The sequence below is a fragment of the Halichoerus grypus genome, chromosome 2, assembly GCF_964656455.1.
Source record: "Halichoerus grypus chromosome 2, mHalGry1.hap1.1, whole genome shotgun sequence".
NCBI classification, from domain to species: domain Eukaryota; kingdom Metazoa; phylum Chordata; class Mammalia; order Carnivora; family Phocidae; genus Halichoerus; species Halichoerus grypus.
Genome location: NC_135713.1, coordinates 203,702,536 through 203,728,592, shown reverse-complemented (window position 1 = coordinate 203,728,592; position 26,057 = coordinate 203,702,536). Strand labels below are relative to the sequence as shown.

Sequence of the window (26,057 nt, the reverse complement as noted above, 5' to 3'; positions counted from 1 at the left end):
AAATAAATGAATGAATGAATGAATGAATGAATGAAAAGAAGCCCAGCCTTCCAAGTTCCCACCTGAGCTTTAAAAAAAAAAAAAAATTAAGGGTGCCTGGGTGGCTCAGTTGGTTAAGCGACTGCCTTCGGCTCAGGTCATGATCCTGGAGTCCCTGGATCGAGTCCCGCATCGGGCTCCCTGCTCGGCAGGGAGCCTGCTTCTCCCTCTGACACTCCCCCCTCTCATGTGCTCTCTCTCTCTCATTCTCTCTGTCTCAAATAAATAAATAAAATCTTTAAAAAAAAAAAAAAAAAAAAAAAATTAAAATAAATAAAATAAAGACTAGGGGCGCCCAGCTGGCTCAGTTGTAAGTTTGAGCCCAAGCTGAGTGTAGAGATGACTTAAATAAATAAAAACTTTATTTATTTATTTATTTTAAAGATTTTGTTTATTTGACAGAGAGAGACACAGCGAGAGAGGGAACAGAAGCAGGGGGAGTGGGAGAGGGAGAAGCAGGCTTCCCGCGGACCAGGGAGCCCAATGTGGGACTCGATCCCAGGACCCTGGGATCACGACCTGAGCTGAAGGCAGACGCTCAACGATTGAGCCACCCAGGCACCCCAATAAATAAAAACTTAAAAAAAAAAAGTAAAGATTAGGAAAACAATTAATTAATTTTAAAAATAAAGGTTAGCATTAAGGTAAACTGGACCCCACGCACATGTGCCCGCACCCACGCACCCACACACGCACACCCACACACACACGTGCCCACGTGCCACAGAGCTGCGCCTCTCGTGTGCTTTGCTGACAGGGCAGTGCTCACCAGGCACCTGGCAGACACCTGCCAGGATGGGTGCTCCAATCTGACAACCCCCCCCACAACCCCGGACCCTCACCCATGTATCCTGGCAGCCAACCCACTTTAACAATTTCAGGCCAGGGAGTGTTTGGGTAGAGTGCCCCTGAGTAATCTGGTTTGGTGCCCAGTGACAACTTGTGGAGAAGGCACTGACCTGCTGACAGGGGCAGTTCTTTCTGGGGCCTGTAGCAGAGCCTCGGTAAGTGGAGCTGGTCAGAAGCCCAGGAGAACTGATCCATAAAAGAACTGTCTAGAAACAAGAAAAAAGCTGCGTCCAGAGACCCCAGCCAGGAGGCCGAGGCTCTGCGGCCACGAACCCCACGCCAAAACCCCATGTGATCCCTCACAAGGCAGCAGAAGTACTGCCCCCCGGGCCTGCGCTTCCCCGTCTCTCCCGACCCCTGCAGGCCCTCTGCAGCCGAGGCCTTCGGAGCTGAGTGAGCTAGCCCCGGAGGGTCAGCCGCAGACAGGGACGCTGGAAGCAGCCGCGCGACGCACTGACATTTGGTCTTTGGCAGCCAACGGAAATGGGATCCTGAGAGGACGAATGCGCATCTCCCCAAGGCCGCTCTGACTCCCGTAGCCCAGGCCCTGTTTACGAGTACAGCTCAAGGTCCCCGTGCACCCCGTCCCAGCAGGGGCTGGATGAGGCAGTCGCCACACAGGGCAAGGCACCAGAAGCCAGATGGGGATTGTGCTTGGCTCCTTCTGCCAACACAACAGGAGTGAAATAACTCTGCTGGACTTGGAACCGCAGCGTGCAGAGGGCAGCCAGGAGCAGGACATTTTTCTAAGAGTCTCTGTTTTCCCATCACTCCATAGGTGGGATTCTGGGAAAGAGCGGTCCTCAACTGTCTGATCTGAAACCAGCAGCTAAATCCTTAAAGGGCCAGTTCTACCCCTGGTCCATTGTGAGAGAAAGCACAGGTTTCAAAGCCAGATACCCCTGGTTCAAATCCTGGCTCCAACATGTATCAAACACCAAGTGACCTCAGCAAATTACTTGTCTCTCTGAGCCTCAGTGTCCTCATTCATAGAATGATGCCTATCTCACAAAGAAGCAACAAGAATGACATGAAATATTATATGCAGAGGGTCCAGTACGGTAGTTAGCAAATAGTAAGTCTTAATAAATACTTGCCATTACTATCACCAGGAAATGAGAAATATGAACAAAGTGCCACCTAGGTGAAGAATAAAGACTCAAAAGGAAGGAGAAGAGGGGTGCCTGGCTGGCTCAGTAGGTAGAGTATGGGACTCTTGATCTCGGGGTCATGAGTTCAAGCCCCAGGCTGGGCCTAGAGCTTACTTAAATAAGAAGAAGAAGAAGAAGAAGAAATAAATGAAAGGCATAAAGATTGCAAAGAAACATGTAAAACTGTCTTTATTTGCAGAAGACTACATCATATAGGAAAAATTCTAAGGGACAAAACGAATAAGTATGCAAGGTTACAAGATACAAGGTCAAAATACAAAATACAAATATAGATTAAATTCCTGTATGCTATAATGAAATATAGCGAATACTTAGGAATGACTTTTAAAAACATATATGTAAGGCCTGTTGAAATTCAAGACCTAAATAAATAGAGAGATATGCCATGTTCGTGGGTTGGAAGACTCAATATTAATATTAAATAAATATTAATTAAATTAAATGCTAACATTTATATTAATATATTCATCCCATAACCCTGAGATCATGACCTGAGCCAAAACTAAGAGTCAGATGCTTAACTCACTGAGCCACCCAGGTGCCCCCAATATCAATACACACCCATTAGAATGATTACAATGAAAAAGACTGACAATATTTAGTGTTGGTGAGGATATGAGCTCATAAATTGCTGGTGGGAAGTCACGTGGTACACCCACTCTGGAAGACATTTTGGCAGTTTCTGATAAAGTTGAGTATCCACTCACTAGATGTCCCAGTAATGAAAACATACTTCCTCAAAAAGAACTGTATACAAATGTTCATGGCATCTTTATTCAAAATAGCCAAAAGCTGGAAACAATCCAAATGTCCACTCACACGTGAATGAACTGTGGTATATCCATACAATGGAATTCTGCCCAGCAACCAAACAGAATGAGGTATTGATACACACAACAATGTGGCTGAATCTCAAAAACATTTGCTGAGTGAAAGGAGCACAAAAGAGCACATAGCATATGATCCCATTTCCATAAAACTTAGAACAGGCAAAATTAATCTATAGTGACAATAAGCAGATAAGGGGTTACCTAGGGTCGTGGGGAGGGAAAGACTGCAAAGGGCACAGGGGTCTTTTGTTCAGTATCTTGATTGTGGGTGGTGGTTACAAGGGTGAATACATTTGTCAAAATTCTTTGAACTATATACTCAAGTAGGTGCATTTTATCATGCGGAAATAATGCCTCAGTAGGTAGAGTTGATTTCTAAAAAGTAAGGTGGGATCTAAGATCCAACTAAATCAGTTCTACCAACCTCTGAAATGCCTAGCACATGCAAGTCTTGGTGGATAGAAAAGAGAAGGGTTGATGAAGGAAACAGACATTTATCCAGTGCCTACCGTGTGTAATAACTGTATGCATTCACTAAGGGTAAGGAATGTTCCTGTTTTCACAAAGTATAAAATATGGTCCCTTCACAACAGGGATTTATAATACAGCCAGGTTTTGAAGATTCTGAGAAAATATAACTAATATTCAAGTTGGCATTGACATACTAAATGGGAATTGCAAACAGGGGTGGGGGTGGGCCAGGAATCCCTTCCTAGAAGAGGCCAAGGCCCAGGGCACCTGGGTGGCACAGTTGGTTGAGCAGCTGACTCTTGATTTTGGCTCAGGTCATGATCTCAGGGTTGTGGGATCGAGCTGTGCTTCAGGCTCCACGCTCAGCTTGGAGTCTGCTTGAGATTCTTTCTCCCTCTCCCTCCTGCCCCTCCCCCAGCTCACGCTAAATAAATAAATAAATAATTTTTCAAAAACGATTTTATTAATTCATTTGAGAGAGAGTATGTGAGTAGGAGAGAGAGGTAGAGGGAGAAGCAGGCTCCCCGCTGAGCTGGGAGCCCGATGCAGGGCTCGATCCCTGGACCCGGAGATCAGGACCTGAACCGAAGGCAGACGCTTAACCACTGAGCCAGCCAGGTGCCCCTAAATAAATAAAATCTTAAAAAGAAGCAGCAGCAGGAGCAGCAGCAGCCGCCAAGGCCCAAGCAGTGCACTTAGGAAAGCCTCAGAGCAAGAAGAGGGAGAACAACCACAGCAAGAACTAGAAGTCTCAACCAAGGCACCGAGGAAGAAAAGCATGGAGCCTTTTTGAAAGATGGTGATCTGGGGCGCCCAGGTGGCTCAGTCGGTTAAGAGTCCGACTCTTGATCTCAGCTCAGATCTTGATCTCAGGGCGTGGAACCTGCTAAAAAAAAGAAAGATGGTGATCTGATCTGTTCAATTAGAGCAGAAGACCTAAGTAAGAGAGAAGAAATGAAGGACGACATAAAGCAGGAAATCAGGAGCCAAAATGCCCAGGCGTATGGAGGCCAAAACAAAGTGACCATGCGGAGGGGCGCCTGGGTGGCTCAGTCGTTAAGCGTCTGCCTTCGGCTCAGGTCATGATCCCAGGGTCCTGTCGGTGGGAAGCCTGCTTCTCCCTCTCCCACTCCCCCTGCTTGTGTTCCCTCTCTCGCTGTGTCTCTCTCTGTCAAATAAATAAAATCTTAAAAAAAAAAAAACAAAGTGACTGTGGGGAGTCACCGAAGGTTCCTGAGAGGGTCCCGGTATTTTAAGAGGGTAGAGAATGGATCAGAGGGGGAAGGGAAAGAAATTACAGGCAGAAGAAGTAGAAGAAAATTATAGTAATCTTGGTTTGCCATGACGAGTCTCTAGACAAAGGCAGCATAGTAGGCCGTGGAAACAAAGGGATGGATGCTTCCTGCTGCCAAGTTCAGAACCAGCATCAGAAAGAGCTAAGGGGGGCGCCCGGGTGGCTCAGTTGTTAAGTGTCTGCCTTGCGCTCAGGTCATGATCCCAGGGTCCTGGGATCGAGCCCCATTTCGGGCTCCCTGCTCAGCAAGGACCAGGGACCACAGTCAAATTTCTCCCCTCCCACTCTTGTCTCCAGCCACTCAGTTCCAACTTAATAGTTTTTTCTTTTGTGGGATGTACTTTTGATATTTAAGAAATCTAAACCAAAGTCACCAAGATTTTCTCCTATCTTTTCTTATAGTTTTACATTTAGGTGTAGGATCCATTGTTAGTTAATTTTTGTATATAGTGCAAGCTGTATTTCCAAGTTCTTTTTTTTCTTCTCCCTCTCCCACTCCCCCTGCTTGTGTTCCTGCTCTCGCTATCTCTCTGTCAAATAAATAAATAAAATCTTTAAAAAAAAAATAAAAATAAAAAAAGAGCTAAGGGGGTGCCCAAGGTTCAGGTTGAGGGTGAGCTGAGGAGTTGGCTGTCCTAATTCCTTCCAACACAACCTTCATTAGCTGTGCTTTCCACCGAAAACACAATGGGGTGGACTGCATTCAGCTGAGTTGCTGTTCCCAAAGGGTACTAACTGATGGACTGATTTCAGCTGGAGGGAGGTTTTTAATAACAAGGTTCTATCCTTGGTGGCATCCTAATCAATATTTTTTTTTTAAGATTTTATTTTTTATTTATTTGACAGAGAGACACACAGCGAGAGAGGGAACACAAGCAGGGGGAGTGGGAGGGGGAGTGGGAGAGGGAGAAGCAGGCTTCCTGCAGAGCAGGGAGCCCGATGCGGGGCTCGATCCCAGAACCCTGGGATCATGACCTGAGCCAAAGGCAGATGCTTAATGACTGAGCCACCCAGGCACCCCGAGCGATATCTTTTACATAATTGGAGCTGTATAAAAAAATGGAACAGGCTGCCCTGAGTGGCAACGAGCTCCCCAGCACTAGAGGGATCCAAGCAGAGGCTGGGAAATTATGGAGATAATAAATACATCAGGTAGCAAATAAGAGATAACCTTTTATGACGTCTTCTAACCCTGAGAGACAAGGAGATCAAGAAATCCAGCAACTTCTACACATGAAAAGATGCTCAGTTCCACTTATAATAAGAGACATCCACATTAGACTACCCCAAGAGAACAAAGTTTGGAAGGCCTTCACCACCGACTTCAAGGCTTATAAAGCCACAGTGATTAAGGCAATGTGGTATTGACTTGGTAATAGAAAATCCAAAAATAGATGCAGATATATATGGTCAATCGATTTTTGAGAAGGCTGCAAAGGCAGTTCGATGGAGAAAAGGTAGTCTTTTCAACAGACTGCACTGGAAAAATTGAACATTCAGATTTAAAAAAAAAGAACTTGGAAATACAGCTTGCACTATATACAAAAATTAACTAACAATGGATCCTACACCTAAATGTAAAACTATAAGAAAAGATAGGAGAAAATCTTGGTGACTTTGGTTTAGATTTCTTAAATATCAAAAGTACATCCCACAAAAGAAAAAACTATTAAGTTGGAACTGAGTGGCTGGAGACAAGAGTGGGAGGGGAGAAATTTGACTGTATATATTTTTGTACCTTTTGATTTTCAAACCATGTGAATGTATCAAATGTATCTTTAGAAAGTTAGCAGCCTCGCACTTCTGGATATATGCCCAGATGAAGTGAAAACAGGGACTCCAACAAGTATTTGTACCCCCATGTGCATAGCAGCATTATTCACAATAGCCAAAAGGTGGGAGCGACCCAAGTGTCCATCAATAGATGAATGGATAAATAAAATGTGGTCCACACGTACAATGGAATATTACTCCACCTTAAAAAGGAAGAATATTCTGTTATATGCTACGACATGGATAAACCTTAATGACCTTACACAAGGACAAATGTTGTGGGATTCCTGTTATTTGAGGCTCCTGGAGTAAGCAAACTCATACAGACAGCAAATAGAATGGTGGTTTCCAGGGCCTGGGGGCAGGAGGGGAGATGAAGATGTAGTGCTAATGGGGACAGAGTTTCGGTTTGGGCAGATGAAAAAGTTCTGGAGATGGATGGCGCGGATGGTTAAACAACAGTGTCAATCAATATACTTTATGCCACTGAATTGGTTAAAATCGTCGATTTTATGTTATGTATATTTTTCTACAATAACAAAAAATCACTAACTTCTGATTCTGATTTTGCAATTCGCTGTGGTTTATGTTACTAAGCAATATTCTCCCCTTTAAGGATATAGATGCTCTTTTAAACACACCTTTGATTTTCTCTCCAGTGTATATCTTTTCCAAGTATCTCCCAATATTTTTCCGTTCACCTCCCTACTAATGGATATTGCTATCACGCATCTCTTTCTCAAAAGGATCCTGAAATTAAGAAAACTGGGATCATATAATTACACTAAGATTTCTGGTTTCCCAAAGGCCGCTGTAAGCCCTGAAAGGGTCTCCTTCCTTTGGGCACCCCTGACTCCCCCACCACTTGGGTCTCCGAGGCTAGGGAAACCCAAAGCAATCAGTGTGAGATGGGCCCAGCTTGAGACAGGCGTCCTGGCGGGTCTAAATCTGGCCCTTACCCTACTTGCCGTGCCATGTGACCAATACTGTTTACTCCTGTCTCAGCAGCCACAGGCAAAGCTTATTATTACACAAACCCCTGATCACCAAACCACACATTCTGGCTGGTGGGTCAGTTCCGGAAGAAAAACATTCCTGCTATAGCTCTGGCCTACCCTTTAGTTCACCTGTGCTACTAGAAACAAATCCAGGCCTGGAAACCAGGGTTCAAACAATGTTTTTAAAGGAGCCTAGCTTTTAGGTAAAGAAAGACACTCTCAAGGAAACAACACTGAGACAATAACAAGATAAAAAATATTGACACACATTTACCAGTGGAGAAGTGCCAACCATGACCTAGAACCTTCTCACTTGAACACCAGGAATGGAGTTAGAGGCTTTGGGTCTTTCCAACTCGGACTGCTTGTAAGAGCTCATCCTCCACTCACCAGGTAAGGTTCAAGAAAGCCTCCGGTACACGTAGTATTTACACTAGCGCTCCTCCCCCTCCCTAGAAATTGCTTCCCAAGGCCAATGTTAGGGAAAGAGCAGTGGGGAAGAACGAAAGGATCATGACCTTCACTTCTCATTAGTTCGGCAGGAGTTAAGCTTTCCAAAAGGCTGATTCTCAACACTCGGACCTGGCACTCCCTAGCAACTCCTCAAAATAGAAATGTGAAGGGCTTTCTGTTTTCTTCCATCTCACTGCCCAGCCCTGGCTCTCCCTGTCTAATCTTCTGATGTCGGGTCACCACAAAAACAAGGGGCAGGGTAGGGGTGGGGGGAAGTTCAAGGGCAGTTAACTCTCAATTATTTGGCAGCTGATTATCAAGGAGATGGTTTGTACTTCACCTCCCTAGTGAAGGAACTGTTCTGTGGTATCCACCAGTTTCTCTATTTGAAGTTCTAACAAAAAGAACCAGTGAACAAGGAAGTTAAAGCTAACACAGCAGCTAAAATAAGACTACAGAGAATTTGTGGATTTTATTTGAACATGCTGCCCCTGTTCCAGGGTTAATAATAGGCTACATTCTGATGTGTTCTGATCTGTAGAGTGATTTGCACAGTGATTCCATGGGCCATTTTTATTTGATTCTAGATGAGAACCTTACCTGTGTCATTGCATAATAATAAAAAAAATTAAAACTACCTGTTAGAATACTAAGATCAGCCCTTCTTTTGCCAAGATTACCATAAAGACATACCAGAGTGGTACTTCTTCCTTCCGTGGTTCTCAAGCTTTTTCTGCCTCCACACTGTTCTTATAAAAAACCCATCCCCATTAATAACACTACAACAACATTATAATTGTTTCCCCCAAAAAACGGAGGAAGAGGCTACCTTGCTCTGACTCCTTGCCTTCCTGCCCTCTCAAATGATAATCATTGAAATCATTTCACCCCAAAATATATAGAAAGACCACAATAAATATTAATACAAGAAATCAGTCAGGGAATACCTGCTCGTTACTTACAAATCATGCAAAAATGTATTAAGAACCTAGTAAGTGCTAGCCCCCGGGCTATATATACCTAGAGATAGAGATCCTCCACATAGTATCTCTAATGCAAGCCATCACTCTGCAAGAAGCTCAGAGAAGTTAAGGAACTTGATTTCTCAATCACACCTAGAAAACAACTGATCTGGTGGACAAAGAACTTAAGAATCTAGACTTCAAAGTTCCAGTCCTGACTCCAGGTGACCCTGGCCCTGCCCCTTTGCCTCTCCCAAAAGTTACTCTCCACCTTTGTAAAATAAAAACGTGAAAACTCCTCCCTCCCCACTTCCACCGTCTAAGAGTACCCGGGGAATGACTGAAGTATGTCGCTGCAGCTGAGTGCGTTGGACAAAGCATGAGAAAAGTCTCATCTCCCCCGATGCAAAAATCACAGGCTTGAAGGAAAACTAGATTCAGTACAAAGCTCCCTCCTTTTTTCCCCTAGAGCCACACAAAAACTCGGAAGAGAGGGTGGGATGCAGCAGCACGTGACCAAATCAACGCACACGCCAAAGTGCAGCCTGTGGTTCCACACCAATGAAAGAAGGGCAGGGTTTCCCTGGCATCTGGCACCCGGCACCCGGCAGGGGCTCACATCGTGGCACGCGAGGGACCGCGAGACTGGACTTCAGGGCTGTGCGGCTGGGGAAGGAGGGCACAGCGCACAGCACGGCAGTCGGTTTGCAGGATGGCAAGTATGTTCCTATAGTTGCTTCTAAGGAGTCTTTAAACGTTTCTGGAAAGACGGAAAGAAAAAAAAAAGGGCAAGGCACGTTCCAGCTGCGCGGTCGCCGCTCTGGGTTAAGGCCCTTCGGCTCCATCCGCCTGGACGCGGGACGCGCGGTCAGCACGAGGGCCCGGGCAGCAGCTGAGAGCGCGCGCAAGGGGCACAACGGTCTGAACTGGGGCCGGGGGTGCGGGTCCCCAGAGGCCCGTAAATACGCTGGGCGTCGGCGCTGGAAGCCCCCTGAGCCAGGGCCCAGACACCACAAGACAGGGACAGGGATTCATTGTTGGCAGGAGGCTTCGATCTGACGCGGGAGCCCCAAAGGGCCAAGCGAGGACCGAGGGCAAGTGTGAGCACCTGGGGAAAGGAAACGGCCAGGAGCTGGAGACAAGAGCCCGTCCCTTGACTCCCCCTTCGAAGAGATCCCCCGAGGCCAATTCTTGGGTGCAGACCCCAGACTCCTCTCTCTTTGGCCAAGAATCCAGAGGGCGTGAAGGCCGAGCCCCACGCCCCCTTGCTTCCCTGCTCCCCTTGCTTCGGGCCACGGGCTTTCTCGTACTTACCGGGGCCCGGGGGCCTGTCTTCCTCGCCCGCGTCCTCTTCCCTCCCTGCCCCCTCCTCACTTCGCGTCCCCTCCTCCAGGGGCCGCGGCCATGTCCGTTGCTGGCAACGCTAAGGGGGCTTGCCTCCCTCCTCGGACAACCCAGACGCCGCTAGCAGGCTAAAGTTCTGGACGCCGATTGGTGGAAATCCGAGACGGGTGGAGATTCCTGGCTTCTTACTGGCTGTGGGGAGCGCTAGACTGTAGCTGAAACAGTCCCTCTGGGAGCCTGGCGGAATTAAGGGCCGAGTGATACCGGCGGGAGAGTAGGGACCCACTGTCCATCCGTGGGTGTGTTGCTCTGGCGTTTTCAGGTGCAGAGGCCCTGACTGGAGGCGAGGGTAACGGCTTCCACCTCAATTACTTTTCCTACGTATATCCTAAAAAGATAGAGCCCCGCCCAAATGATTTTTCTTTTTAAAATCAGCCCTTTTGTAGAACGCCACTATCTCCTACATCTTCTAAGCTCCCCTCTTGTTGCTGTGAACAAATGTCTAGAGACACCTAGCTCAGAGACCTCGGAGAGAGTCCCCCAGAGACTAATACTGCAACCAAACCAAAGCTGGAGAACCTAAGGCAATACTTCAGTTTTCCCTTCAGCTCAGCTGTACTCTAAAGGGAAAAACAAGTTTAAAAAAAAAATTTTTTTTTTTCCCCCTAGATAATTAAATAAATCGCTTGGGAGAGCTCTCTTGGGAAAACAATGCGAGCCTGTGTCAGTATTTACTTCAGTTTTCCCAGAGATGGAAATCTGGAGACTTGGTTTTTTGTGTCTTGTTTTTCAATCTGTTTATAAAATCAGAAGAGGGTCATGGCTGGCCCTGGGAAGTAAGAGCCCCTTTCCCCTATTAATGGATTTAATTATGTAATTAAAATCTCTCTTCTCAGCTGAACAGGAAGACATTTTGGTACCTAATCTTGTGTTTCAACTGTTTTAGCAGTTGCTTAAAACAGTGATAGAATCATGTTACCCTTATGCACACAAAAATCTGCAGTTTATCTTTGCAAATAGATGTCTATCTATACAAAGAGATCTCTGTATCCTTCTGCCTGACATTCAAAGTCCCTCATAAATCAACTCAGATATATGTTTCCAGGCTAATTCCCCACAGGCCAAACTATTCCTGCAGCCACATAGATTGACCATCTCCTAAATGCATCTGGAACCCTCCCACCTCTGCTCTTTTGCCCAAGAGGTTCCTACCCTTTGAAGATTCCTTCCTACCAATAAAGCCAACCTTCAAATACACGCCCATCCTGTAAATTCACCTCCAACGCTCCCTGCCTCAAAGACGTCCCTGACTTTTAGTCACTGAAATTCTCTCTCCAATGCTGTGCCTCTTTGTGTCTCCATGCTACCCATACAAAAGTAATGCTTTGTACGGTATTATTTTTGTAAGACCTGAAGCACCCTAAAGGCAGCTGGCTTATCCTGGCAGTCCTCACAGCACCTTACTCAGAACCTGTACCCGGTAAATGTTTGCTGAATTGAACTAGCCAATTGCCTGTGCTTTATGTCTCTCCACTTCATCCCAGAAGGTTTACATGGCTACATTTGGAAGGTGAACAAATGTAACATAGTCATCCTGCCCTGCTCCACCCTGTACCCCAGTCATCTCTGGCCACATTTGTTTCTCTGCTCCACTGTATTTTATGAATATCACTCAACAAACTTAAACTGTGTGCCTACCAGTTTCACAGTCCTTCACCCTCTGACCATCCCCTCTGTCAGTACTCCCAGGCATAACACTTGGCAGAAGAAGAAAATCAAGCCAGAACATGCCAGTGCACCCAGTCTAAGTTCACCCTGGCAAGACTTTTTGCAGCTCTGAGGTCCCTGTGACCATGTCTTGATGGCTGTCTAGCGATACCAGGCAACTGTACCAGTCCTTCATTTTTCTGGAGCCTTCTCTGTCTCTGTACCATAACCTCGAGGCGAGGGGCGCCTGGGTGGCTCAGTCGGTTAAACAGCCAACTCTTGATTTCGGCTCAGATCATGATCTCAGGGTCGTGGGATCAATCCTCACTTTGGGCTCTGCGCTCCGTGTGGAGTCTGCTTGAGATTCTCTCTGTCCGTCTCTGACTGCCCCTCCCTCTGCTCTCTCTCTCTCTCCAATAAATAAATCTTAAAAAATAATAATAAACGATGTGGAAACCAAGGCCTTCCAGTGGAGATTTCTCATCTACTTCTATTTCTTTCTCAACATTCCTCCAAAAAAGACAGACCCCTCTTCCTTTCCCCATCTGTATCCTCAGTCCCTTCCCCTACCCCAGCCTCACATGCTATCTCCCATCCCCGGGCCTCAGTTTATCCTGTTCACTGGACCTGAAATGCCTCTCACGTCCTTTCTTCCTGGCTAACTCCCTATCATCCTTGATGATGATGATCCTCTCTGTTTGCTCCTCATTCCCTCAGACAACAGTATCACTTCACTTACCACATTGTTTTCCGTCTTTGACAGGAAGATAATAAGGCATTAGTGTCAACGATATACACTTCAATTTAAGGGGCCCCTGGGTGGCGCAGTCAGTTAAGCATCCGACTCTTGATTTTGGCTCAGGTCATGATCTCAGGGTCATGGGATTGAGCCCTGTGATGGGCTCCGCACTCAGCGTGGAGTCTACTTGAGATTCTCCCTCTCCCTCTGCCCCCCACCAAATAAATAAATAAAATATTTTTAAAAAATAAAAATAGGGGTGCCTGGGTGGCTCAGTCAGTTGAGCATCTGCCTTTGGCTTAGGTCGTGATCTCAGGGTCCTGGGATCGAGCCTCATGTCGGGCTCCCCGCTCAACGGGGCGTCTCCTTGTCTCTCTCCCTCTGCCCCTCCCCTCTGCTTGTGTTCTCTCTCTCTCTCTCTCAACTAAAATCTTTTTAAAAATAATAAATATTTAAAAAATTAAAATTACAATAAAATTGGAACACCTGGCTGGCTCAGTTGGGAGAACAAGACTCTTGATCTCAGGGCTGAGTTTGAGCCCCACATTGGGTGTACAGATTACTTAAATAAATAAAAATCTTTTTAAAAATTGCAATAAAATAAAGAAGACCTGTCATGCCATAAATAATAATAGTAATAGCAATAATAATCACGTGTGAGTATCCACAGTCTCTTCTTTTCCTCTCACCTGCCAAGGAAGATTCTATCTGTGCCTATTAGGTTCCAAGATCATCAGAATAATAGGGAAAAGGTAGGACTGAAGGGCCAAGTCTTGAGTGATTTGGTTTACTTTTGGTAGGATGAGGAATTACCAGCTGATGAGAGCAGAAGAGTTGTTCTTTTGTTTTTTTACCACCACCAACCCCCTTCCCTCCTCTAGCAGATGAGTTTTAAAAGAGCACAGGAACGGGCACCTGGGTGACTCAGTCGGTTAAGTGTCTGCCTTTGGCTCAGGTCATGATCTCAGGGTCCTGGGATCGAGCCCAGCATCCCTACATCGGGCTCCCTGCTCAGCTGGAAGTCTGCTTCTCCCTCTCCCTCTGCCCCTCTCCCCACTCATGCTCACTCCATGAGTTTTAAAAGAGCACAGGAACGGGGCACCTGGCTGGCTCAGTCAGTTAAGTGTCTGCCTTTGGCTCAGGTCATGATCTCAGGGTCCTGGGATCGAGCCCAGCATCCCTGCTTCGGACTCCCCGCTCAGCTGGGAGTCTGCTTCTCCCTCTCCCTCTGCCCCTCCCCCACTCATGCTCGCTCGCTCACTATCAAATAAATAGATGAGTGGAGGAGCAAGTGAAGAGAGAAGAGCCAGGATGGTATGGATTGGAGAAGAGGTGGAGGAAGTTTGGAAAGACAGGAGAAAGAAGCTTTAGGGCAGAGTGAGAAATACCTTCGGTGAATAGGTGAAATACCTTTCCCCTATTATTTCTGATACTGTATGATGATCAGTGATCAGGGAACCTAATTGGTAAAGACAGAATTCTCCTCAACAGACAGGAGAAGGGAAAGAGAACGAGCAATAGGATTTTAAGAAGATTTCTTATAAATCATTTATGTAATTCCCCCTTTGGCATTTTTCTCAAGAGACTGCAGTGAGATTTGAAGTTGCTTTGTGATTATTTTTGGATGCCAACTAACATTTCTTTGTATATGATTCTGTATAGAGACTGGACATATCCATTGCTAGGCTTCATATAGTTAATAGCATTACCTATTTATGTGTCATTTCTCTTCCTGTGAGTCCCTCGAGTCAAGGACTGTGTCTTATTCATCTTTGTGTCACTATTGATTAATGAAGTGCCTGGCACACCACAGATGTCTGATAAATGTTTGTTGAATAAATGACCTGGTGTCCAATTATCCTCTTTCTCTAGCATCTTCATTTGCTTCCTTTCTGTCGGCTCATTTTCCCCCAGCTGTATAAACACTCATAGTTCTCTCCTTAAAACAAAAGGGGAGGGGCAGTAGAGGGAAAAGAGAAGGAGAAGGGGAGGCCTTCCACACTAAATGGTCTGATCTATGTGACACTTGTCTGCCATATAGCTAATGAATCTGCCAGCAAGAAGCTCCCTCTCCTTCTGCAACGTAATGTCTCTGTTATACGAGCCAGTGTAGTAACACGTAGTGACGTCACCTTAGATATTACAGCCGACAGACAACCACTGCTTCATGTTTTGTGACCCTGTGGAATATTTAAGAGAGAGAGCTAAAAATCTCAATGTCATTTGACTTTAAAAACGTGTTTCAGGGCGCCTGGGTGGCTCAGTCGTTGAGTGTCTGCCTTCGGCTCGGGTCATGGTCCCAGGGTCCTGGGATCGAGCCCCGCATCAGGCTCCCTGCTCTGCGGGAAGCCTGCTTCTCCCTCTCCCACTCCCCCTGCTTGTGTTCCCTCTCTCGCTATGTCCCTCTGTCAAATAAATAAAATCTTTAAAAAAATAAAAAAAGCGTTTCAAATGTTGTTAAATCAGCCTGGAATCAACCCCTTTGAAACCGACCAACGACATCATACTATAAGTCGCTAATATTCTAATGGAGGACACAAGATGTTAAACAAATAAAGAATTACATCATCAGAAGTGTGCAAAGTGCTGCAAACAAGCATCTCTAATGGGATCCTGTCATCTCAGGTGGCTGGGGCAGGCTTTCCTCAAGAAGTAATATTTAAGCTGAAATCTGAAGGATGACTACAAGTTAGCCAGACAAAGAGAATGAAAACAAGCACCACAGAGGGGGAGGAGGCGTGTGTAAAGGCACCGAGGAAGGAAGATCTGAGACCGAGGAACCGAAGGGGATTCCTGCATGAATGGGTCAGAGAACGGGAGAGCAGAGTGCTGGAGACAAAGCCGGGGGTGGGGGTGGGGGGCAGCTCCTGTGGGGTCTTCTGCAACACACTGCACATGTTGAGGTTTTATTCTGAGGGCACTGAAAAGCTCTTGGAAGGCTTTTTTTGTTTTGTTTTGTTTTTGTAAGTAACACTCGACGTGGGGCTCAAACTCACAAACCCGAGGTCAAGAGTTGCCTACTCTACCCACTGAGCCAGCCAGACACCTCTCTTGGAGGGTTTTTTTTTTAATTTTTTTTAAAGACTTTTTATTTATTTATTTGACAGAGAGAGAGAGCGAGAGAGGGAACACAAGCAGGGGGAGTGGGAGAGGGAGAAGCAGGCCTCCCACCGAGCAGGGAGCCCGATGTGGGGCTCGATCCCAGGACCCCGGGATCATGACCCGAGCCGAAGGCAGACACTTAACGACTGAGCCACCCAGGCGCCCCTCTTGGAGGGTTTTAAACAACAGCGTACCATGGTCTGATTGGCACTTGTAAAAATACTCATTTTGGCTGCTAAGTGGGGGAATGGATTGTAGAGAAGCAAGAACAGCTTGCAGAAGCTTAGGGAGAAGACTTGGCCATAATCTGCTCAACATAGCCCCTGTGCTAAGGTGGTAGCAGCCTGGGTGGCAAGAAGTAGATATATTCAAGGGATATTTAGCAGGTAGATTAGGCAAAAGGTAGTGATTGATGGGACGTAAGATCTGGGGAGAAAGAGGGAGGGATGACTCCTAGGTTTCTGCAGGCTGGACCTCATATGGTGTCGGTTCTAATGGCAAGGTACTTCTGTTCAGCTCCAGAAGCCTCAAAACGGCCAATTTAGAGCAAAGCACTGAACAAAGCATCATCCAGAAAACATTCTTGACTGTTTATGAGACTTCACGTCTTCTAGATGCAGCTCTGAGACATGAGTCAGAGAACCTAAGTAATTCCGCAGGACTGATGAAGGTTTTGAACACGCTCTTCCCCCCTGCACTAGAGCATCCCCCGCCCTGGCACTAGCCTTTATGCCTAATCATTTGTTTAAAGGCAGCAGGATGGGGCACCTGGGTGGCTCAGTCGCTAAGCATCTGCCTTTGGCTCAGGTCATGATCCCAGGGTCCTGGGATCGAGCCCCGTGTCAGGCTCCCTGCTCAGCGGGAAGCCTACTTCTTCCTCTCCTCCTGCTTGTGTTCCTTCTCTCACTGTCTCTCTCTCTCTCTCAAATAAATAAATAAAATCTTTAAAAAAAAAAAAATAAAGGCAGCAGGATGAGGGGCACCTGGGTGGCTCAGTCGGTGGAGCATCTGACTCTTGATTTCTCTCAGGTCTTGATCTCAGGGTCCTGAGATTGAGCCCCACATCGGGCTACCCACTCAGTGTGGAGTCTGCTTGTTCCTCTCTCTCCCCCGCTTTTGCTCCCCTCACACACTCTCTCTCTTTTTTTCCCTCTCCTCTCAAATAAATAAAAAATTTGTATAAGATTTTATTTCTTTATTTGAGAGAGAGTGCCCGAGCAGGAACAGGGGGAGGGGCAGAGAGAGAGGGAGAGGGAGAAGGAGACTCCCTGCTGATTAGGAAGCCCATCCCAGGACCCTGGGATCATTACCGGAGCCGAAGACAGACACTTAACCGACTGAGCCACCCAGGTGCCCCTCAAATAAGATCTTAAAAAAGAAAAAATAAAATAAAGGTGGCAGGATGAAATGGTGATCTTTGAAGATCCCTGAGCTGAAATTGTTTTAACTCGACTGCACACTTCAATCAGAATTAGAGTCCCTTGTCAGAAATCAATGTTGGGATCCACATCCTACCAATGGCTAAGTATTTCTATTGTGCCAAAGTTCCAGACAGACTTCCAGGCACTTCCAGGCTCTTTGGAAGGATGGACCAAAGCATCAAAGAACATGAGCAGACAGTTCACACAAGAAGAAACGGAATACTAGGAAATAGTTTTTTGGGGAAAGGGTTCGATTTCACTAATAAGTAAAGAACATTAAATTAAAACTAACAGAGAGGTGCCATTTCTCACCTATTTCATTAGATAAAATAATAAAATTTAATAATGCTGAGGCTTGTGGTGAAACTTGTATGTTTATACAGTATTTTTTTATTGCAATGTATATTGTTACAATATCTTTGCTAGTCAACCTGACCATGAAGTGATCAACTCTCTGTTTTGATTATCTCTTTCTATGGTAATACAACCCAAAGCTGTGGGGTAGGTGGTTACACCTTAAACTTACACAATGTTAGGGCACCTGGGTGGCTCAGTCAGTTAAGCATCCGCGTTCGGCTCAGGTCATGATCCCAGGGTCCTCAGCGGGAGCCTGCTTCTCTCTCTCCCTCTGCCACTCCCCCTGCTTGTGCTCTCTCGCTCTCTCTCAAATAAAATTTTTTAAAAATTTAAAAAAATGTACACAATGTTATATGTTAATTATATCTCAATTTTTTTTAAGGGAAAAAAAAGAAAGAATAGGCTAAACTATTGAATGGGTTATCTATACAGGGTCATGGTAGAACTTTGAGCAGACTGTAAGATGTGGGGTCACAGATTATTGCCAGATGGCATGAGCCTCAAAAGGGAATTTCCATGAGGAAAAAGGGGGAATGGTCTGGAAGCAGGCACAAAAGCAGGGAAAACTCTCCTCTGCTTCCGAACCCTGAGGTGCTTAGATTTGGGAGAAGTGCTCCCTCGGCTCATAGGCTACAGGAGAAGTGGCCTCTTCATGGGAAAGCCACTCCTCAGGGCAAAGAAGAAGATAGCAAGAGAGTCCTTTGAAGATCCCGAGGCTGATGGAGATTTTCCTCACAAAGAAACCAGGGCTTCCAACAGCACAGGAGGAAGAAGCCATGAGGAAATGGCCCAGAGGAGGGGGGGTAGATGACAGGGCCAGGCATTTGGGGTGCTGAGAACTGGACATTGAAGCTCGGTGAAATCACCTGAGCTGTCAATTCTTTGTTTGTTTTTTTATATTATTTTCAATTATTATTTTTTTAAAGTAGGCTCCATGCCCAACATGAGGCTTAAACTCACGACCCTGAGATCAAGAGTCACATGCTCTACTGACTGAGCCAGCCAGGTGCCTTAGAAATTTTTAAGTAATTTCTACACCCAACGTGGGCCTTGAACCCACAACCCCGAGATCAAGAGTCATGTGCTCCAGTGACCGGGTCAGAGCCAGCGAGGCGCCCTGGGGCTGTTGATTCTTTAGTGGGTAGTTCCAACTGCCTTCAGCCTCCTAGGCTGGCAAGAGCCTTTTGCCTCTAAGTTGAGTGATATTTTTAGAAGCTGCTCCTTTAAATCTGCAACAAGTCAGAGTGATGTCTCACTGATGAGGGCCTTTTCTTAAGCCCTTCGAGTCACTCCAATGGTCTAAGGGAGAACTATGTTATAAATACGGAGAACAAAGCAATTCTGACACTTGTTTGTCCCGCTAAAGGGTGGTCCTGAAACAGAGCGCACAACTTTACAACACAGCATGAGCCGCTGGCTGCATTCCCTTTGAAACACACAAATCTTTGGATGACAAAGAATGTCCACACAAAGACTTTGTTCATAATAGTCCAAATGGGAAAGTAACCATCAGCAGGAGAATGGATGGACGAATGGTATGTCCATACAAGGGAACACCACACAACAACAACAAAAAATAAATGAACCACTGAATACCCATCACAGTATGAATGAATCCCACAGACAGTATGTTGAAGGGAAGAAGCCAGACATAAGAGATCACACACAGTGTGACTCCATTTACATGAACTTCTAGGACAGGGATGGGGGGGTGAGGACTGACTTCAAAGGGGCATGAAGGCTATTTGGGTGGATGAAGGAAATGTTCTGTATCTTGATCAGAGTAAGTGTTACATAGGTTTATATATTTAACAAAACTCATGAAACTATAGGGGTGCCTGGCTGGCTCAGTCAGTACAGCATGCAACTCTTGATCTCGGGGTCGTGAGTTCAAGCCCCACATTGGGTGTAGAGATTACTAAAGAAATAAATAAACCGTAAAAAAACCTCATCAAACTACACACCTAAAATCTGTATATTTTACAGTGACTTTACAGGTAATACGATGGCACTAAATTCATATGTTTCAATAGTTACTCTGAATGTAAATGGGCTAAATGCCCCAATCAAAAGACACGGGGTATCAGATTGGATAAAAAAGCAAGACCCACTGATACACTGTCTGCAAGAGACTCATTTTAGACCCAAAGACACCTCCAGATTGAAAGTGAGGGGGTGGAAAACCATTTATCATGCTAATGGACATCAAAAGAAAGCTGGGATAGCAATCCTTTTTTTTTTTTTTAAAGATTTTATTTATTTATTTTGACAGAGAGAGACACAGCGAGAGCGGGAACACAAGTGGGGGCAGTGGGAGAGGGAGAAGCAGGCTCCCCACGGAGCAGGGAGCCCGATGCGGGGCTCGATCCCAGGACCCTGAGATCATGACCTGAGCCGAAGGCAGACGCTTAATGACTGAGCCACCCAGGCGCCCCTGGGATAGCAATCCTTATATCGGACAAATTAGATTTTTTTTTTTAAGATTTAGTTTATTTATTTATTTATTTGACAGAGAGAGAGAGAGCACAAGCAGGGGGAGAGGTAGAGGGAGAAGCAGGCTCCCCACTGAGCATGGAGCCTGATGTGGGGCTCGATCCCAGGACCCTGGGATCATGACCTGAGCTGAAGGCAGCGCTTCACCACTGAGCTACCCAGGCACCCCAACAAATTAGATTTTAAACCAAAGACTGTAATAAGAGATGAGGAAGGACACTATATCATAATTAAAGGGTCTATCCAACAAGAAAATCTAACAATTATAAATATTTATGCCCCTAATATGGGAGCAGCCAATTATATAAACCAATTAATAACACAATTAAAAAGCACATTGATAATAATACAATAATAGTAGGGGACTTTAACACCACACTCACTGCAATGGACAGATAATCTAAGCAGAAAATCAACAAAGAAACAAGGGCTTTGAATGACACACTGGACCAGATGGAGTTCACAGATATATTCAGAGCATTCCATCCGAAAGCAACAGAATACACATTCTTCTCGAGTGTACATGGGACATTCTCCAGAACAGATCACATACTTGGGTCACAAATCAGGTCTCAACCAGTACCAAAAGATTGGGATCATTCCCTGCATATTTTCAGACCACAATGTTTTGAAATTTGAACTCAGTCATAAAAGGAAATTTGGAAAGAACTCAAATACATGGAGGTTAAAGAGCATCCTACTAAAGAATGAAGGGGTCAACCAGGAAATTAAAGAAGAATTTTAAAAATCATGGAAACAAATGAAAAAGAAAACACAACTGTTCAAAACCTTTGGGATGCAGCAAAGGCAGTCCTAAGAGGGAAGTATATAGCAATACAAGCCTTTCTCAAGAAACAAGAAAGATCTAAAATACACAACCCAACTTTATACCTAAAGGAGCTAGAGAAAGAACAGCAAAGAAAGCCTAAACGCAGCAGGAGAAGAGAATTTATAAAGATTAGAGCACAAATCAATGAAATAGAAATCAAAAGTACAGTAGAACAGATCAACAAAACTAGGAGTTGGTTCTTTGAAATAATTAATAAGATCGCTAAAGCCCTGGCCAGACTTATCAAAAAGAAAAGAGAAAGGACCCAAATAAATAAAATCATGAAAGAAAGAGGAGAGATCACAACCAAGACCAAAGAAATACAAACAATTAAAATAACATATTATGAGCAAATATATGCCAACAAATTAGGCAATCTGGAAGAAATGGATGCATTCCTAGAGATGTATAAACCACCAAAACTGAAGCAGGAAGAAATAGAAAACCTGAACAGATCCATAACCAGCAAGGAAATTGAAGCAGAAATCAAAAATCTCCCAACAAGAGTCCAGGGTCGGATGGCTTCCCAGGGGAATTCTACCAAACATTTAAAGAAGAATTAAATATCTTCTGAAGATATTTCAAAAAATAGAAATGGAAGGAAAACTTCCAGACTCTTTCTATGAGACAGCATTACCTTGATCCCAAAGCCAGACAAAGACCCCATCAAAAAGGAGAATTACAGACCAATATCCCTGATGAACATGGATGCAAAAATTCTCACCAAGATACTAGCCAATAGGATCCAACAGTACATTAAAAGGATTATTCACAACGACCAAGCGGGATTTATTCTTGGGCTGCAAGGGTGGTTCAACATCCATAAATCAATCATTGTGATACACTACATAAATAAAAGAAAGGACAAGAACCATATTATCTTCTCAATAGGTGCAGAAAAAGCATTTGACAAAGTACAGCATCCTTTCTTGATTAAAACTCTTCACAGTGTAGGGATAGAGGGAACATACCTCAATATCATATCTCAATATAAAAGCCATATACAAAAAGCTCACATCATTCTCAATGGGGAAAAACTGAGAGCTTTTCCTCTAAGGTCAGGAACAGGACAGGGATGTCCACTATCACCACTGTTGTTCAAAATAGTACTAGAAGTCCTAGCCTCAGCAATCAGACAACAAAAAGAAATAAAAGGCATCCGAATCGGCAGAGTAGAAGTCAAACTCTGATTCTTCTCAGATGACATGATACTCTATGTGGAAAACCCAAAAGACCCCACCCCAAAATTGCTAGAACTCATATAGGAATTCAGTAAAGTGGCAGGAGATAAAATCAATGCACAGAAATCAGTTTCATTTGTATACACTAACAATGAGACAGAAGAAAGAGAAATTAAGGAGTCGATTCTATTTACAAATGTACCAAAAACCCTAAGATACCTAGGAATAAATCTAACCAAAGAGGCAAAGGATCTGTACTCAGAAAACTATAGAACACTCATGAAAGAAATTGAGGAAGACACAAAGAAATGGAAAAACATTCCATGCTCATGGATTGGAAGAACAAATATTGTTAAAATGTCTATGCTATCTAGAGCAATGTATACGTTCAATGCAATCCTATCAAAGTACCATCAACTTTTTTCACAGAGCTGGACCAAACAATCCTAAAATTTGTATCGAACCAGAAAAGACCCGAATAGCCACAGGAATGTTGAAAAAGAAAACCAAAGCTGGTGGCATCACAATTCCGGACTTCAAGCTCTATTACAAAGCTGTAATCATCAAGACAGTATGGTATTGGCACAAAAACAGACACATAGATCAATGGAACAAAATAGAGAACCCAGAAATGGACCCTTGGGTGTATGGTCAACTAATCTTCGACAAAGCAGGAAAGAATATCCGATGGGAAAAAAAAAAAACAGTCTCTTCAACAAATGGTGTTGGGAAAATTGGACAGCCACACACAGAAGAATGAAACTGGACCATCTTCTTACACCATACACAAAAATAGACTCAAAATGGATAAAAGACCTAACTGTGAGACAGGAATCCATCAAAATCCTAGAGGAGAACACAGGCAGCAATCTCTGTGACCTCAGCCACAGCAACTTCTTGTTAGACAGGTCTCCAAAGGCAAGGGAAACAAAAGCAAAAATGAACGATTGGGACTTCATCAAGATAAAAAGTTTGCACAGCAAAGGAAACGTCAACAGAACCAAAAGACAACCGACAGAATGGGAGAAGATATTTGCAAATGTCTTATCAGATAAAGGGCTAGTATCCAAAATCTATAAAGAACGTATCAAACTCAACACCCAAAGAACAAATCATCCAACCAAGAATTGGGCAGAAGACATGAACAGACATTTCTCCAAAGAGGACATACAAATGGCCAACAGACACATGAAAAAATGCTCAACATTACTTGGCATCAGGGAAATACAAATCAAAACCACAATGAGGTACCATCTCACACCAATCAGAACGGCTAAAATTAACAAGTTAGGAAACGACAGATGTTGGCAAGGATGAGGAGAAAGGAAAACCCTCGTACACTGTTGTGGGAATGGAAGCTAGTACAGCCACTCTGGAAAACAGTATGGAGGTTTCACAAAAAGTTGAAAATAGGGATGCCTGCGTGGCTCAGTCAGTTAAGCGTCTGCCTTGGACTCAGGTCATGATCCCAGGGTCCGGGGATCGAGCCCCGCATCAGGCTCCCTGCTCAGCAAAGAGCCTGCTTCTCCCTTTACCTGCCACTCCCCCTGCTTGTGCTCTCTCTCTCTGACAGATAAATAAATACAATCTTTTTTTAAAAAGTTGAAAATAGAGTTACCCTACAACTCAGCAATTGCACTACTAGGTATTTACCTCAAAGATACAAATGTAGTGATCTGAAGGGGCACCTGCATCCCAATGTTTATAGCAGCAATGTTCACAGTAGCCAAACTATGGAAAGAGCCCAGATGTCCATCAACAGATGAATGGATAAAGAAGATGTGGTATATGGGGTGCCTGGGTGGCTTAGTCGGTTAAGCAGCTGCCTTCGGCTCAGGTCGTGTTCCCAGGGTCCTGGGATCAAGCCCCACTTCGGGCTCCTTGCTCAGCGGGGAGGCTTCTTCTCCCTCTGCCTGCTGCTCCTCCTGCTTGTGCTTGCTCTCTCCCCTGACCTGTGTCAAATAAATAATTAAAATCTTTTTTTTTAATTTTTTTATTGTTATGTTAATCCCTATACATTACATCATTAGTTTTAGATATAGTGTTCCATGATTCATTGTTTGTGCATAACACCCAGTGCTCCATGCAGAACGTGCCCTCCTCAATACCCATCACCAGGCTAACCCATCCTCCCACCCCCCTCAATAATCAAAATCTTTTAAAAAAATGTGGTGTATATATATATATATATATATATATATATATATATATATATACAATGGAATATTACTCAGCCATCAAAAAAAATGAAATCTTGCCATTTACAACGACGTGGATGGAACTGGAGGGTATTATGCTAAGTGAAATAAGTCAATCAGAGAAAGACAATATGATTTAACTCATATGTGGAATTTAAGAAACAAAACAGGAGCATAGAGGAAGGGAGGGAAAAATAGAATAAGACAAAATCAGAGAGGGGAGACAAAATATAAAAGACTTTTTTTTTTTTTAAGGGTAGCACTAGGATTTATTGAACTGTGCCTTAGTACAGGCGCTGGGGCTTGCCCATGGTGCTCGTGACCTGTAAAGCCCAGACGTCCTGCCAATTCTTCTTGAGCAAGGACACAAGGAAACTGACCGCTAAGTGGATGTTGTACACAAGCTCGTCATCTGTCATCTTCACATGGCCAACAGCCACCGCCAGACACAGCACCTTCTTCATCTGGAATTTGATGGTGGACTTCACTTCATCCACTTTGGCCACCATGTTCTCATTGTGGGTCAGCAAGGAAGGGAACTTGCCAGCCTTATTCAGGCCTGGGCCCAGGATTCGTGGGATCTGCTTGATCAGAGATTCTGAAGCCAAAAGGGCATCATACTTCTTGGCCAGCTTCTTGACTAATTTCTTATTCTTGTTGAGTTTCTTCAGCGCCTCAATGTCCATGTGGGGAGTATCCACTGCCTTGGCCTCATCACAGTGCTGCTGATCCCCCAAAACACATACAGAGAACTTGGGGCGGGGAGTGGACTTAAGCCTGACAGTGCCTGAGAAGTGCTTGTCCTTCTGAGAGTCATAGTTCTTCAGGCTGATCTGCGGCTCCACTGTCCCCAAAAACTTCCAGCGCTTGCGCTGGTTCCCGTGCAGGACTTCCCGCACTGCCCCGTACAGGGTGTCACGGGAGACTTTGCTGCTCATGGTTCTTCATGCCACAGTAACCGGAAAACAGAAATTGTAAGAGACTCTTAATCATAGGAAAGAAACTGAGGGTTGCTGGAGAGGGGGATGGGGTAACTGGGTGATAGACATTAAGGAAGACACGTGACGTAATGAACACTGGGTGTTATATTAGACTGATGAATCACTGAACTCTACTCTGAAACTAATAATACACTATATATTAATTAATTGAATTTAAATAAAATAAAATAAAAATAAATAAATAAAATCTGTATGTTTTAGTGTATCTAAATTACCCTCGGGGTAATTTTGCCCCCGGGGTCATTTAGCACTGTCTGGAGACATTTTTGGTTGTCACGACTGGGGGGCTGCTATTGGGACCTGGACCGGAGAGGCCAAGAATGCTGCTAAATGCCCTACAATGCACAGGACAGCCCTCACAACCAAGACTCATCTGGTCCGAAATGTCCGTGCTGCTATCAGTGTATCATCTTATACTGATCTTTGGGACTCAGTCTAAGAGGGGCCTCTATTTTGTTTGCTTTCCAGAAATAACTAAACAGCAGCTCATTGACGTCTAGGTCTCTGCATGCTGCAAAACAGCCATTTTTAATCTTCCAGAATAGAAGCCATATTTCACTGCTTATCTAAAGGAATTGAGACTAACCTAGCTTGCCTGTTATGGTCAAAGAGTTTGGGGGCGTTTTGTGGAGGGAGTGCCTCAGAAAGTCCTGCTAGAGGAGGTTGGAGCCGTTTTCTGAGGAACCAGCATTAATTATCTGAAGATAAAGGAGAACACCCCTTCCCACAACACTTTTAAATAGAGAAGCAGAATAAACAGTCAGGTTTGGAGGGGAGCCTGGCTGGCTCAGTTGGAGGAGCACATGGCTCTTAATCTCAGGGTCATGAGTTTGAGCCCCACATT

The 26,057-nt window shown here is 44.7% G+C and overlaps 1 protein-coding gene and 1 pseudogene across 6 annotated transcripts in view; both read right to left on the bottom strand.

The window, feature by feature from the left end:
• TMEM94 (transmembrane protein 94) overlaps positions 1-10,289 on the bottom strand; it is a 34,634-nt gene extending 24,345 nt beyond the window's left edge. For 3 of the 6 annotated variants that reach the window (XM_036088720.2, XM_078066067.1, XM_036088723.2), the window contains exons 1-2: positions 10,156-10,259; positions 999-1,094 (exon numbers count right to left, since the gene is read on the bottom strand). The gene's annotated coding sequence lies outside the window, so the exon portion shown is untranslated. Of the gene's footprint in view, positions 1-998; positions 1,095-9,460; positions 9,602-10,155 lie in introns of all 6 variants that reach the window. The other 3 variants (XM_078066065.1, XM_078066066.1, XM_036088722.2) reach the window with 3 other exon arrangements.
• Positions 10,290-24,451: 14,162 nt separating this feature from the next.
• Positions 24,452-25,181, bottom strand: LOC118543437 (large ribosomal subunit protein uL1 pseudogene; annotated as a pseudogene).
• Positions 25,182-26,057: the final 876 nt, after the last annotated feature.